At 32.0% G+C, this 13,318-nt stretch overlaps 1 protein-coding gene across 2 annotated transcripts in view; it reads right to left on the bottom strand.

Annotated features, from left to right (window-relative positions):
• LOC145292912 (recombining binding protein suppressor of hairless-like) overlaps window positions 1-13,034 on the bottom strand; it is a 438,485-nt gene extending 425,451 nt beyond the window's left edge. Inside the window, exon 1 of one of the 2 annotated variants that reach the window (XM_080139064.1) lies at window positions 12,710-13,034. The gene's annotated coding sequence lies outside the window, so the exon portion shown is untranslated. The remainder of the gene's footprint in view (window positions 1-12,709) is intronic. The other variant, XM_080139066.1, reaches the window with a different exon arrangement.
• Window positions 13,035-13,318: the final 284 nt, after the last annotated feature.

Below are 13,318 nucleotides of genomic sequence, written 5' to 3'. Positions count from 1 at the left end.
AATTTGATAAACTCATTGTGCGATTCTCATCCATATTTTTCACTTGCATCAGCAACAAAAAATTAAGTCTTAAACAAAAAATAAAAAAAGAATCGGTACTTGTGCAGATTTTGAACTGGACATATCTAAGCATCCGCTTGGCTTTTCCCGGAATATGACGTTAACCTCTAGATTATGCCAAGTGTCACTGATGATCAAATCTTAATGGTACTAAACAGAAAAAAAAAAATAGGAAAATAAATGGAAATTGTGAAATAAATTGTTTTTTTTAACTACTACTGTAATTTTTTTTATTATCTGTTTAAGTAATGTTTTGTGTCAAAAATTATTGTTAACAAATAATTTTTTCAAGTATTTTTGTTGTGTTCAATTTTTTTTTTGGGGGGGGGGGGGAGGGGACAAAGAAAATTGTATGAATAGGTTTTAAAAAAGGCTCAATTGTTAAACTTTTTTTTTTTTCCAAAATTTGTTTCTGTAGAGTGCAGATAAACAACCGTGTATTTCTTCAATTTATTATTATTTTATTTTAAGAGACCAGGAATATATTTTTCTGTAGACTTTAGCAGGGTAGCATCAGAGGATGGTAAAGTGGAGAAGAGGTAGCAGAAATGGAAGAAATCTCCCCAACCGGGTTCGGGCATCTGCAGATGTTTGTCTAACAATGATAAATTCATAATACTGTTGGTCTCCATGCTTTCCATGTAATATCTAGTTTGTTTATTCTTCTTCCAATATTTATCCAAAAGTCGTCTGCTCGTTGCCACACATTATGATTGGCTGATTGGCGTCTTACATCAGATTACAGGCAAACTCGAGTGGTTGACTTCATGTTCCGTGGAAAGCCGAGCAGATGCTTAGATACATCTGGTTCAAAATCTGCACAAGCACCAAGAATCGATTTTTGGAATTGAAAATAAGGCTAAGATTTTTCAGATTCCCAATTAACCATATCAACACTAATCTTAGTACCAATTACTGCTGCCATCTACTTATGTCTCCATTCTGGATAGGTCATTTTCTAAGGATCCAACCATCATGCAAGATTTTAAAATTATATCCAGCATTGTTGCCCTAGCTCCATCTGCCTTGCCCAGTGTGTGGTATATGCATTCAGAGATGACCATTAGCATATTCATACTAATCAATCAGAAAGAAGTTTAGCAGTAATGAGGTGGCAAACTATCATGAGATAATTCAAAGATTTTATCGAAGAGCAGGAGTAAACTGATGGGGTGATAATGTTGGATATTGGCAGGCGACCCCGAGAAGAGAAACATTTCATGAGTTGCACACACACATGTGAAGAATGTGGGACTTTCCACCATTGTCTCATGAAATGCATAATTTGACCCAGAAATATGTGAGAGGATATCGGTTAAAGGATTAAAGCAATAGACAATGGGAAATATTAAACCTTCCAATAGGAAAAAAAATGTTTATATACATAAATCATCACAAAGAAAAAAGTGGGCAGTCAGTCAGAGAGAAGTGAGGCTGTCACATTTCTTCACCACCAACATCCAACCATGCACCAACCTTACGTGCCTTCAGAAATGTCAAAACACCAGTAATAATTTATAATCAAAAGTTGATTTGTTGGTGTGAAATAAAAATATATTTTTTATAGATCAACTATGTCGTGTTTTACTCACTGTCAGTGTTGGACCAACAACAAAAGTAGATGTTAACAATTATATAGACTGGAAAACGCAATTTGAACACCCAGGTGCAGCGAATGCGTAATAATTTGAGGAATCAGTTCTTTTACCAGAATTCTTGGACACTAGAACCACAGAGAAGACTCAGCTAAGCATTTATTGCAGAGTTTAGAGAAGACAGAGGCCAGCTCAGCAGAGCATCTTTTTTATTATTATTATTATCATAATTGAGATAATATCAGGCTCACATACTTTGGAGGTGTCACGATTTTTTTATATCTCTGATTTGGAAAGGGGTGATAATCAGGTCATCAAGTGTGGCTTCAGTCTACAATGGGAAATTTGTGAGGGAGTGATTTGTGAAGTTAAAAATTGAGTTCTAGACAAACCACTAGGCAAGTAGTTCAGTCTTATCAGTAGCCATGCAAATGACAACACTGTTGTTGGATAGCAGAAGAAACTAGAAATGGAAGTGAGAAAAAGGATAACCCTAAATCGCACAAAGATTTGTCAGCAATAAAAAAAAAAAAAAACATAACTGAAATGGTTTGATTAAATTTAGAGTTCCATCTTTTTAAATTTTGCAGAGAATTGTGCAAAATAGTTAAAATATAAAGCAAAGGTGGGAAAATTGGTAATCAGAATCAGCACAAATATTCACTCACTCTGCTGTCTGAGACGAACATTTTTTCCCCCTTCATTTTTGCAAATGGAGACAAAAAATGTTTATTTCATGTCATATGAATCAGACTTTTGACTTAAAAAAAAAAATTAAAAAATTGTAAGAAAGACGTTTTAGCATCAAATGTGCATGTGATAACTCATTTCGTGAACATCGAAAACCTAGCATCACCATGGTAACAAAGATCTACTAGAAAAAAAAAGTGACCCGCTGGATCATTCATTGAGCTCAGGTTAGATTATGTTTCTGAATTTTTGAGATGAGGATTGATTTTTATTATTTGGATTCTTCGGACTACTATTCTCATCTTCAGTGTCATTTTCACAATGTTTCAATTGATGTAACCTTCAGCCTACTTCAAGTGTATTTTGTCAAACTCTGGAATCTTTCTATCAAAGCTGGAATCTGCACAAAATTTCAAACAAAACCCTTTATTTAATCCATGAGGATAGCATGCTCTCATTCCATCAGCCACTGCTAGGGAGAAGTACTTTATCCCTTACATCAAGGAACCATGGCAGAAAATGGTAAGATTCAGTTGTAAGTTACACTCTTCTAGAAGTTGATGGTTCAATCCACAGTGCGGGCAACACTGAAAATACAATTGTGAATTACTTAAAACTTCTACAAAGTCATGGATGATGGAACAAGAACATGCTGTCTCCAACCAAAACGTTGTGAAAATAACAATTAAGATGAGAACAGTAGTCCAAAGAGTCCAAATAATACGAATGTGGTTAGATTTAAAGCGAGTTAAGTTGTTTCTATAATAAAGTGGTTTGAAATAAAAAGAGAAAAAAAAGTTAAAAATCAATTCTTTTGTTCTTTCTTGATCAAGCTATGAGCTAGATAGTATTAATACTTCTTTATGATAAACTAAAGTATATATTTTTCTAAAGTCTTTTTCCCCTCAAACAAGACATATTGCAACTTGGAACATAAGGAGCTACTTGGGGCCATGTCTAACAGGGGATTGGGGGAGTTAAGCAGCAAAAGGTCTCTTCACATTACATTGAAACTTCTGCAGATTAATACAGTCAGGGAAACAAGAAACAGGAAGGGAATTCCAAAGTCTAGCAATCCAAAGAAAGAAGCTATTAGGGTAGAAGGCTATCTGGCATGTAGGATCTATACAGTGAAGGTGTGGGGCTTGACAGGTTAGTCAGGAGGTCTATACATTGATGGGGCACAATTGCTACAAGTTCCTCAGAGCATATTCCATTTTAATTGTAAAACAGGCACAGAGGTACGACATTGCGACGATGAGACAGAGGTTGGAGCTTGGCCGACAGTGCGGAATTCATTAGATTTGAGACCATTTTTGGAACCTGTTCAAGAGCGGGAGACTAGTGGTTGATGCATCAGCCCAGATGTGGCAACAATATTGTATGCATGGGTGAATTGTAGCTTTGTAAAGATATAGGATGTTATCTGGTGTTGTTTTATAGTCAGTTTTATTATTGTTGATTTAGGAACCTCAAAGTGAAGGGGTGTAATTTTGTTGCTAAGTGTGTTTGTCGGGGATATGTATGTCAAGGAGGCACAAGTGCAACAAGTTCACTAGAGCTCATTCCATTACAATTAGTGGTGGGATGATTAATCGGAATCGTAAGACTCATGTATTTTGGGGGGAATCAGAATCGCATCCTTAAAAAATACCTTAGATTTATGATTCTTTCATTACGATTCTCTTATATTTTTAAGTTGAACTGTTTGTTTGAAGTGAGATTAATGCTGTCAAAAAATTATAATAAAAACGTCATAGAACGTTTCATAACATATTTAATATGATGTACAAGAATTTTTTTAACTACTTTAAAGGTAATCTTTACCTTAATGAGTTTCAAAATTTTTTTGAATTTTTTTTCTTTCTTTAATTAAAATTAATTTAATTCTTTTTTTTTTACTTCAACTTGCTTTTATATTTCACCATTTCGTTTTTTAGTAATAAATGCTTCTCTACATTAAAAACCGACCTTGTGTCTAACTCTGCCCTTGTGGGGAAGCAAGTAAATAGGAAGTAATATGGCGGCTAAAAACTATTTTTCGACCACCATAAAAACATTACAATACATTTAAACCCTGAAGAATTTCTGCCATGCACCCTTGTTCTAAATTAACTAGCGACTACTTGTGTTTCAAACTTTCAAAAAAAGCGCTGAATAAACATGTTACATTAAATAAAAACACTAAAAATATATCCAGTTAGATAGAAAAGTAACTTATCTTGCCTTTGATAACATTTATTTGTTATATATTTGTTTTTGACAACTTTTTCGAATCTATGTGTAGAGTAATACAAACCCAAATAATAAAAACACTAAAGCTTTTTTCGTTTTGGAAGGGAGGTTTCAGGCGCCCCTATTATCCCAAAGAATCAGCTATGTAAACACTTTGCAATATTTTTCAATAATTATTTTTTTTAAATTTCTTTATAATCAATTTTTATTTAAAATTAAGAAACTATTTTCTAAAATATTTTGTTTACATCTTGTTTTTAAGCAAAATTAAGAAATTGATTTTAAAAATATTGTTTATATCCATCTTCATTCAAAAGGGTTACTTTCAGTAGCTCCACTGGTTGTTAACCTAAATTTTCCGAATGTCATAAGGAGGCTCGTCTGCGGGACCTACTTATCCAAGCTTTTTTTGTCTGGTTATTTATTTTTTTGTCTGGTTATTTATTTTTTTATTTTTTTTGTTTTTGTTTTTTTTTGGATGGATATTTTTTTTTTGCCGGAGTTAATGTAATTATTAACAGGGAAATTGGTGAAAGTCAAAATGGAATCCGCGCTATTTTTAAATATTATTTTCAAGTTCGATTAAAGTTTTACAATACCCTTTTCTTATTGTTTTTGCATTCTTTCATTTTTATTTATTGAGGGGGGGGGCTGATTTAACAAACAAACAAAATGAAAGCAAAGCAAAACAAAAAAAAATTTGGTGCTTATGCACTTATGTTACCGTCATTTTTTTAATGGTAGAGTGCCTCGCCCAGTGTTTGAAGAGTTTCTAATCGTCTTTTTAAAGGAAAATTGGTGAAAGTCAAAATTAGCACTTGTGGCAATAAACAAAAATAAAAAAAAAATAAACAAAAAGCTTTAGCGTGTACGTACCTCTCATGGAATGTTGTAGATCGAAACACGGTGGAATCTTATTTGGTGCTAGCGCTTTCAAGTTTAATTAAAGTTTTACGATACCTGTTTTAATTAAATTGTTAGGTGAATAGATACACAACACCCTCCCGTCCCCATGTTAAGAATGGCTTTCTAAATAATGTCATTATTTCAGCACGGCTCAATAAGTGCAGGAGTACCTTTTATTTTCTTGAATAAAATAAAAACTACTCGATGAAAACACTACTGTTTTTGTTTTAATTATTTTTTATTCAAAAATAAAAAAATAAAAATTTCAATTGTTTAAAACATGTTTTTTCCCCCCCAAAGCTTATTGAGATTTTTTTTAATTACCATATTTTTCATGAACATGCTCTAAAAATGTTTCAAAATTATCTAATATTTTTTCACTTTTCATGTTATAAACCTCTCTATACAGGGCCTCATCGACATGAGACCATTTCATTTCTCCTACTGATCCCGATATGTATTTTCATCTTCTTTTAAAATGAGACCAGTAAGCTTCAATATTGTTGGTGCAAACACCAGTAAGCGGATCCACAAAATTTTGTGAATGGTTTACAGTGGTGGTTGATGAAGCAACAGAATGATAGAGGGCGACAGTGATAGACTGCAACTTTATAAAGAGTGACTTGGTCAATAAGTTGCAAATTACAGCATTAATTGAGCAATTAACCTGGTTGTTTTGCTTGACTGCATATCCACCCTTTTCAGATAATTTAATACCGAATCCAATAATTTCAAAAAGTTTTTATATTTTAAAATATTTATTCATGGTGTTTGGTTGTGTTGGAGTGTAAAATTGTTTGTTTTTGGATTTGCAGAACATAATTGAGTTTTGCAAAGGGAAAGGAAAAAAAAATAAATGTCAATATTTGGTACATTTTAGGCCAGGAAGCTATTATCTACAAACAGCCTGATTTGGTAGCACCATGAGCAATTAAACTTGAATTATTTTTCTAACATAACTCAATCCCAAAACTAAAAAATATTTGAACATTTGTTTTGTGTGATTAAAATGTATAGGAAAAAAAAAAGGTCTTAGGGAAATAAACGTTAACTTGGCTACAGTATAATAACAGATTATTATATTAAAGCCGAGTAAATCAACGTTTGTTTCCTAAAGGCTTTTTTCTTATAATACTTTCACAAAAAATATATGCTAAAAATATTCTATGGTTTTGCAATTGAGTTATATTTTAAAAAAATTCTTTTTAATTGTTTTAATTAACCATAAGTTGCAATTAATTCATCAAGCAACCCATCTCTAATTTTTTGTCTTGACGTTAATTTATATGTCTATCATTCTCGCTTCTAGCATTCACTTTCAGTTCATTAACAGTCAAAAAGGTATACAATCAATTAAAAGCTGCTTTTTCTTATATATAAAGTAAAGTCAGAATTTCCCTTATTTCTTTGGCTGGTATAGCTTCATAAACAAAAGTTACATTGTTGTTTGATGCCATTTTATACAATGTCTATCATTCTTGCTTCCATCACTCACTCTCAGTCAAATAGTCAAACGTAATAAAACTAATTAGTATTTAATTCATAATTGTAGATGGAAAGAGAGAGACACTCAAATGAAGAGATAGCAAAGAGTATGAGATTTAATTTGTCTTAAAAAAAAAAAAAAATTAGCTTTGCAAACTTCCACTTTAATCATCACAGATTATCAAAGCCAAAATCCACTTGAGGATGAGGGTTAATGAAATGGAACAATTGTCAGGACCAACTTTGAATACTTATAGGGACGATTAATGATAGGAACTTTTTAATATCAGGTTTGAAGGGATGCAGTACAGTGACAATGTGTTCCACAGTTGGTGAAACTCTTGCAAAGGAGCTCTGCTCATGGATTATTCACTGGAAATTACTCATTACAATCATTTTTTTTTTCTTTTTAAAAATGCCTTTTTTCATACAGTAAAATAATTGTCAACTAAATATTCTTTACATATTTAAAAAAAGTCAAATTCCAAACACTTATTTGTATACCTAATTTGCATTACTTTTTTAAGCAGTTTATAATAATTAATGTATGGTGTTATTTATAATTTGATTGTCCTATTTCATTTATATATATGTTCAGATCATCATATAATGATTAGATCACTCTGACAGACGTTAAAAAAAAAAACATTTAAAAAATAAATAGTTAAAATTCAACAGTATTTCTTGCGGTTAACAGTAGCCAGAGATGGCTTCTGTTGTTGGGTTCGAATCTATTGACTGGTGTTAATCGTGACACCTTGTACTGATGATTCCCAAAAGGATGAAACACTAGCATCTGTAGGTATTTAATAATTTTATAGTAAATAATTATATAATTTTTATTTGTTTTACATAAGCATTAATATGTCACTACACATTCATGAGCATGTTTCGGTCAGCCAGTTACAAGTAATTAGAGACTTCTTCAGGCAATATTACTTATACAGAAGTTTAGTCCGTAATTTTGTATAAGTAATATTGCTTGAAGAGGTCTCTAGTTACTTGTAACTGGCTAACCGAAATATGTTCATGAATGTGTAACGAAATTAAATATGTAAAACAAATAAAAAGTATAGCTTGCCTTACTTCAGTATTGAGCACTCTTGCACTAACCTCATTAGAACTTCATTAGTTGCTTTACCTCTGGAAAATATTAGCATTATATATATATATATATATATATATATATATATATGAAAAAAATCAAGACAACAAAATATAAAATAAGAACATCATACGGAGTATTTCCTTTTTTATCAATATTAACAATAATTAAAGTGATTTAATAAATTAGGATTAGTAAAATATTCCTTAAAATATTATGTTCATTAATTTTCAAGGGAGGTAATTTAAATGAAAACTTAGTTTTTAAAATTACAATAGATTTATATTAAAAGAGAAGTAATGCTTAATAGGGTATAATTATGCTGACACACCAGTTCCTGTTAGATCACCAAAGTTAAGCATATACTAAAACTGTTGACCATTTGAGAATACCAAGTGCTGTATGTGCTTTCCATATATCTCAGCATTATTTCCAGTCATCTTGGACTTCTCCTTGCCACTGGAATCAGGCAGTGCTAACTCAGGGGAAGTGTGGTTGGGGAATCGCACAACCCTTGCTTCACAATTAGACACTCAGGCACTCTTACAGAGGATATCCATTGTCTCTATAGACAGAACGAAGGGCATATATGTAATGTGTGTTATATGTTGGAAAAGCATAATTAGATTAATAGAGGTGGGTAGTTTTTTGGGGTTTTTTTTGCTTATTTTAAATAAATAAAGTAAATTAAATGCATGACACTTTGAAGTCAATGACACAGAATTTTATTTATTCAATTTTGGAACAATTGAATCATGTTTAAATTTTTGGTCACATCAACACCAGATATTTTTACACTTAGTCTCGATCTTACTGTTTAACATGGATGTGAAAGATAACGTACATTCCAAATGAATGGTACACACATTATTAATACAGATAAATAAAGCAGTTCCCATTTACTTGCCTCCCCAAGAGGACAAAGTCAGGCACAGTTATTTTAAATGTGGAAAAATCAAAGTCAACCGAAAGCCGCACTGGGAAGATTTAGACACAAGCTCGGTTTTAAATGTGGAGAAAATCTCGCTCCTCCTCCCATTCAAATGAGCATTTTGGATTGAGACAAAAAAAAAAAAAAAAAAAAAAATGGCTTCAGTCTAGAAGGACTTATCCTTCACTGATCTAGGACAGAACGGATGAAGTGAAGTGTCAGCACAGATAATGCACTTTGATCCAAGACAAAAGGTCAAGGATGGACAGCTATCATCGTGAAATGAAAAGGTCCAGCTCTAACACCAACAAAAAAGGTCTACGGAATTAATAATTACACCTTCATCGATGAAGGCTTCCCGATGTGTAGAGTAATGTGAAGAGGGTGATCTGTAATTATTTATTTCGGAGCTCTGATACTAGTGCAGTACCAAATTAAATAGAGATAAATTCTAGACACTAAAAACCTACACAACCAAAAAAAAAAAAAAAAAAAAAAGTCTCAAATCCACGGTCTGACACTTTAATTCAAGTGGTTTTGTTTTTGGTACATTTGTTGTTAACAAAGAATCAAAAAACAAAAATATATAACAAATAATTTTTTTCAAACGCAAGACAATTTATTTTCTATCGACCTGTATAATTTTATTAAAGTATCTATTTATCCTAGGCAGGTAGAACCATCTTTCCCCGAAGTAGGAAATGTCTAGGGAATATCAAATTCACAAGCGATTCCCAGTTTCATGTATATATCAATTAGGGAGAGATGACAATGTGTTTGCATTCTTGCAGAGAGATGTTAACGCTCTCTTGCATACAGTGCCTGGTAATCCTAAATAGTTACCCACCTGGTACTGACCAGGCTCAATGTTGCTTAACTTTGGTGATCTAACAAGAACTGGTGTGTCAATGTGATTATAGAATCTGATTGTAAGATTTATTATCTCTGAATGTGTTATCGCTACTGTTACTTAGCCAAACACGAGTAAATAAGAATGGCAGTAGGTTTTGTTTGAAGATGGTCACAAATTTACCTTACTACTAACCCTAAGTCCAACTGCCCCACGGGACTTACAGTGAGTGGTAGGGTAGTATTAAAAAAAAAAAAAAAAATTGTTCTGCTGCTTTTTTTTTTAACCATTTTTAAGCCAAACATTTTTGGCACATTAGCCTAACGACAAATAGGGCATTCTATTCTATTATCTTCATACTACCACCGTTTCGGTCAGGTTTTTCAAAGATAAGCTAATAAAATATAGATCAACCGCTATTATATATGAATAAAAGTTGTCAAAAAAGGTACTTATCTAATTTAATCAAGACATTAAAAAAAATGAAAATATTTTTAAAAACTTATATTGTTTGGACCCGTTACGGAATTAAATTCTTATACAAAAAATTTCACTTAATTTGATCAAGTAGTTTTTATGACAGCAAGCAGAAGCAGCAATGTTTGGATTTTTAGACCACGAGGAAGGGAGAGGGAGTGCACCACTGGTGTGGGGGGGATAACTCAGTCTTTCACATGCGAGCGTCGTCGGCCAATGAAAAAGCGACACGTTACAAGACACCCATGTTAAATAATAGCTTCTAAATAATTAAATGTACATTGATGTCATAAATTATTTTTCTGCTGTAGAAAAAAAAAAATCTACTTGATCAAATTACATGAGAACTTAATTCCACAACGGGTACTAAAATTTTTTTTTTTTTTTTTCAATATTTTCATTTTTTAATGTCTTGATTAAACTAAAAGGACCTTTTTAAAATTTATAAATAGTGCGACTTTTTTGAGAAAATATTTTTAAAGAAAATTCTAATAACTCCAAATAGAATTTATTTTTATTTATTTAACACAAAAATTCTGAAATGTTATCTGAACATTTATTAATTTAAATAAAATTAATAAAATTCTTTGTCTAACCCATTTCTACGCTCTTCAAAATGAAACCCAAAAAGTTGTTGCGTGACAGTAATGGTGCAATGCACAAGTGCCTTAGCACGTATGCCCTCACCATTAAAATTTGTATACAAATTTGATCCCCCGCTATAAATTTTAAAATTGTTGTTTTTAGATCTTTTTGTATTTTTTGTTATTCTTTCCGACAAGTTTTTCAGAGTGTGCGTACGTAATCGCATTAAAAAAAAGTAGAATCGTAGGTACTTGTACAGTTTAATCAAGACATTAAAAAAATGAAAATATCGAGAAAAAAAAAAGAAAAAAAGGTTATATTGTACGTATCCGTTTTGGACTGAAGATCTAAAAAAAAAAAAAAAAACACTTAATTTGATCGAGTACACGTTTTTATGAGAGCGCGCTGAAGTCATCCATCATGAAATTTATTGAACACGCCACGGGGAGATAACTCCAGTTAAAGTGCCGACACCCCTCCCCATCTTTAATACTAGCTTTTCTTCCTAAACATCGACCCTAAATTGTTTTTCGCTGTAAAAAAACAAAAAACAAAACAAAAAACTACTTGATGAAATTAAGTGAAATTTTTTTCGGAGAACCTTGTTCCATAACGGATACATACAATTTAAACTTCTTTCGATATTTTCATTTTTTCTTTTTTTTAATGTCTTGGTTAAACTATACAAGTACCGAATCGTTTTGTTTTCTTTAGGCGAAGGAGGGGAATTACGTAGAATACGGACCGTACTTTTTTTCTTTTTTTTTTCTAGGATTTTTTAACTTAAATTCAATTTTTAAGGTCTCTATTGTTATTAGGTGAAAAAATAGGGCGAAAGTCTGCACTGGTTGTCCACTCTGAAAAGCGTGTTTATTCCGACAACCGTTCTTAACATGGGTAGGTTGGGGGTGTTTATTCCGAAAGGCATTTTCTTATTTTCAACCTCCCCGTAATCAACTTCTAAAAGGTAAGTGTTGTTAGGGTGGTCTCGCAGTGCACTTTCACCAAAAATAGCTAAAAAAAAAAAAAAATAAAAAAATAAAAAAAAAAATGGTAAAACTATACAAACACCGTGACAGCGAATTACCCCTACCCCTAACCCTAAACCCTAACCCTAACCCTGTCACGGTGTTTGTATAATAATACCAAAAAAATAGCTCCCCTCCTTCTGGGTTTCTAAATAATAACATTATTATTTCGGCACGGTCCGTATTCTGCATAAGTACTTTTTTTTTTTTTTTTTTTTTTTTTTTTCTTTTCTTTTCTTGGAAGGGTTGATTCAATGGAAGTGCTAACCTACAAATTTACAAAACTTCCTTTAGGAAAAAAAAAAAAAAGTGGCTTAAATTGTTAAACTGCTTCGGCCATTTCCGCCGGGGGTTGACTCATGATTCTCCGTCAATACTCGGGACTGAAATCCTCTGGCAGCCCATTCCTTAGAAGTATCGTTATTATTAATCAATGAAACTAAATATAAAACAAGGAATTACAAATCGTAAAAGATATAAAAATAATAACGAAGAAGAAATCGAGATTCTTGGGAAATGGCTACGACTTTAAAGACTACTTTTCTTGTTTAAACTAAAGGTTAACAGCAAAGACAGATCGTAAGTAAGTAATAATAATTAATAATAATAAATTAGTTCTGTCTTGGGGTTCGAAGAAGTAGACGAATTTCACTGCGTATAAAAACAGAAACATTACCAAATTTCTAAACGCGAAGATTTCAGGAATTATCTTTTGAAATATACACAGAGATCAAAAGAAAGTGAAAAAGAAGGTTGTCTTACTTTTTTTCTCCCTCTCCAGGATGAATTTTGTTTAGATTTATCCGGTTTCTTGTTACTTCCAACACTAGAACAACACTAAAACGACACTCGCACTTGCTTGTAACATTTTAGAACCGTAGTTGTACACAACAGCACTGTCTACATGATGAGGTTAGTGTTTCCTGGGGGTTATACATATAAGAAAGATTACGCTTCAGTTTTTTCTTTTTTTCCTTCTCGTGGGCGGGTTTCTCTTTCTGGAAAATATAACATCCATCCTCGTAGCCTAAACTATTTCTTTCTCTGCTTTCTAGCAGAAGTCTCCATTGAGAAAGAAAAAAAAAAGTCATCAGAATTATGGTTTACCGTAATTCCTGTATTCTCGGTTTAACGGTTTGCTAATTCTGCTAAGACGACATTTACGGTTTTATGTAGTAAAAAAGTATTCTCAGTTTTCAAAAAAAAATTTTTTTTTTTCCTCCCAGTTATCAGCTTTTATAAACATTTTTGTTTGTTTAAACTAAAAAAAATAATTGAAAAAGTTTAGAAACCAGGGTTTTACAAATTAATATTTTCTTTCCTACTTTATTATTATTATTATTATTATTATTATTATTATTATTATTATTA

The sequence above is a fragment of the Euprymna scolopes genome, chromosome 14, assembly GCF_053919585.1.
Source record: "Euprymna scolopes isolate OS-2025 chromosome 14, ASM5391958v1, whole genome shotgun sequence".
Classification (NCBI taxonomy): Eukaryota; Metazoa; Mollusca; class Cephalopoda; order Sepiida; family Sepiolidae; genus Euprymna; species Euprymna scolopes.
The sequence above is the reverse complement of the archived record's forward strand: the minus strand, read 5'-3'. Positions and strand labels throughout refer to the sequence as shown.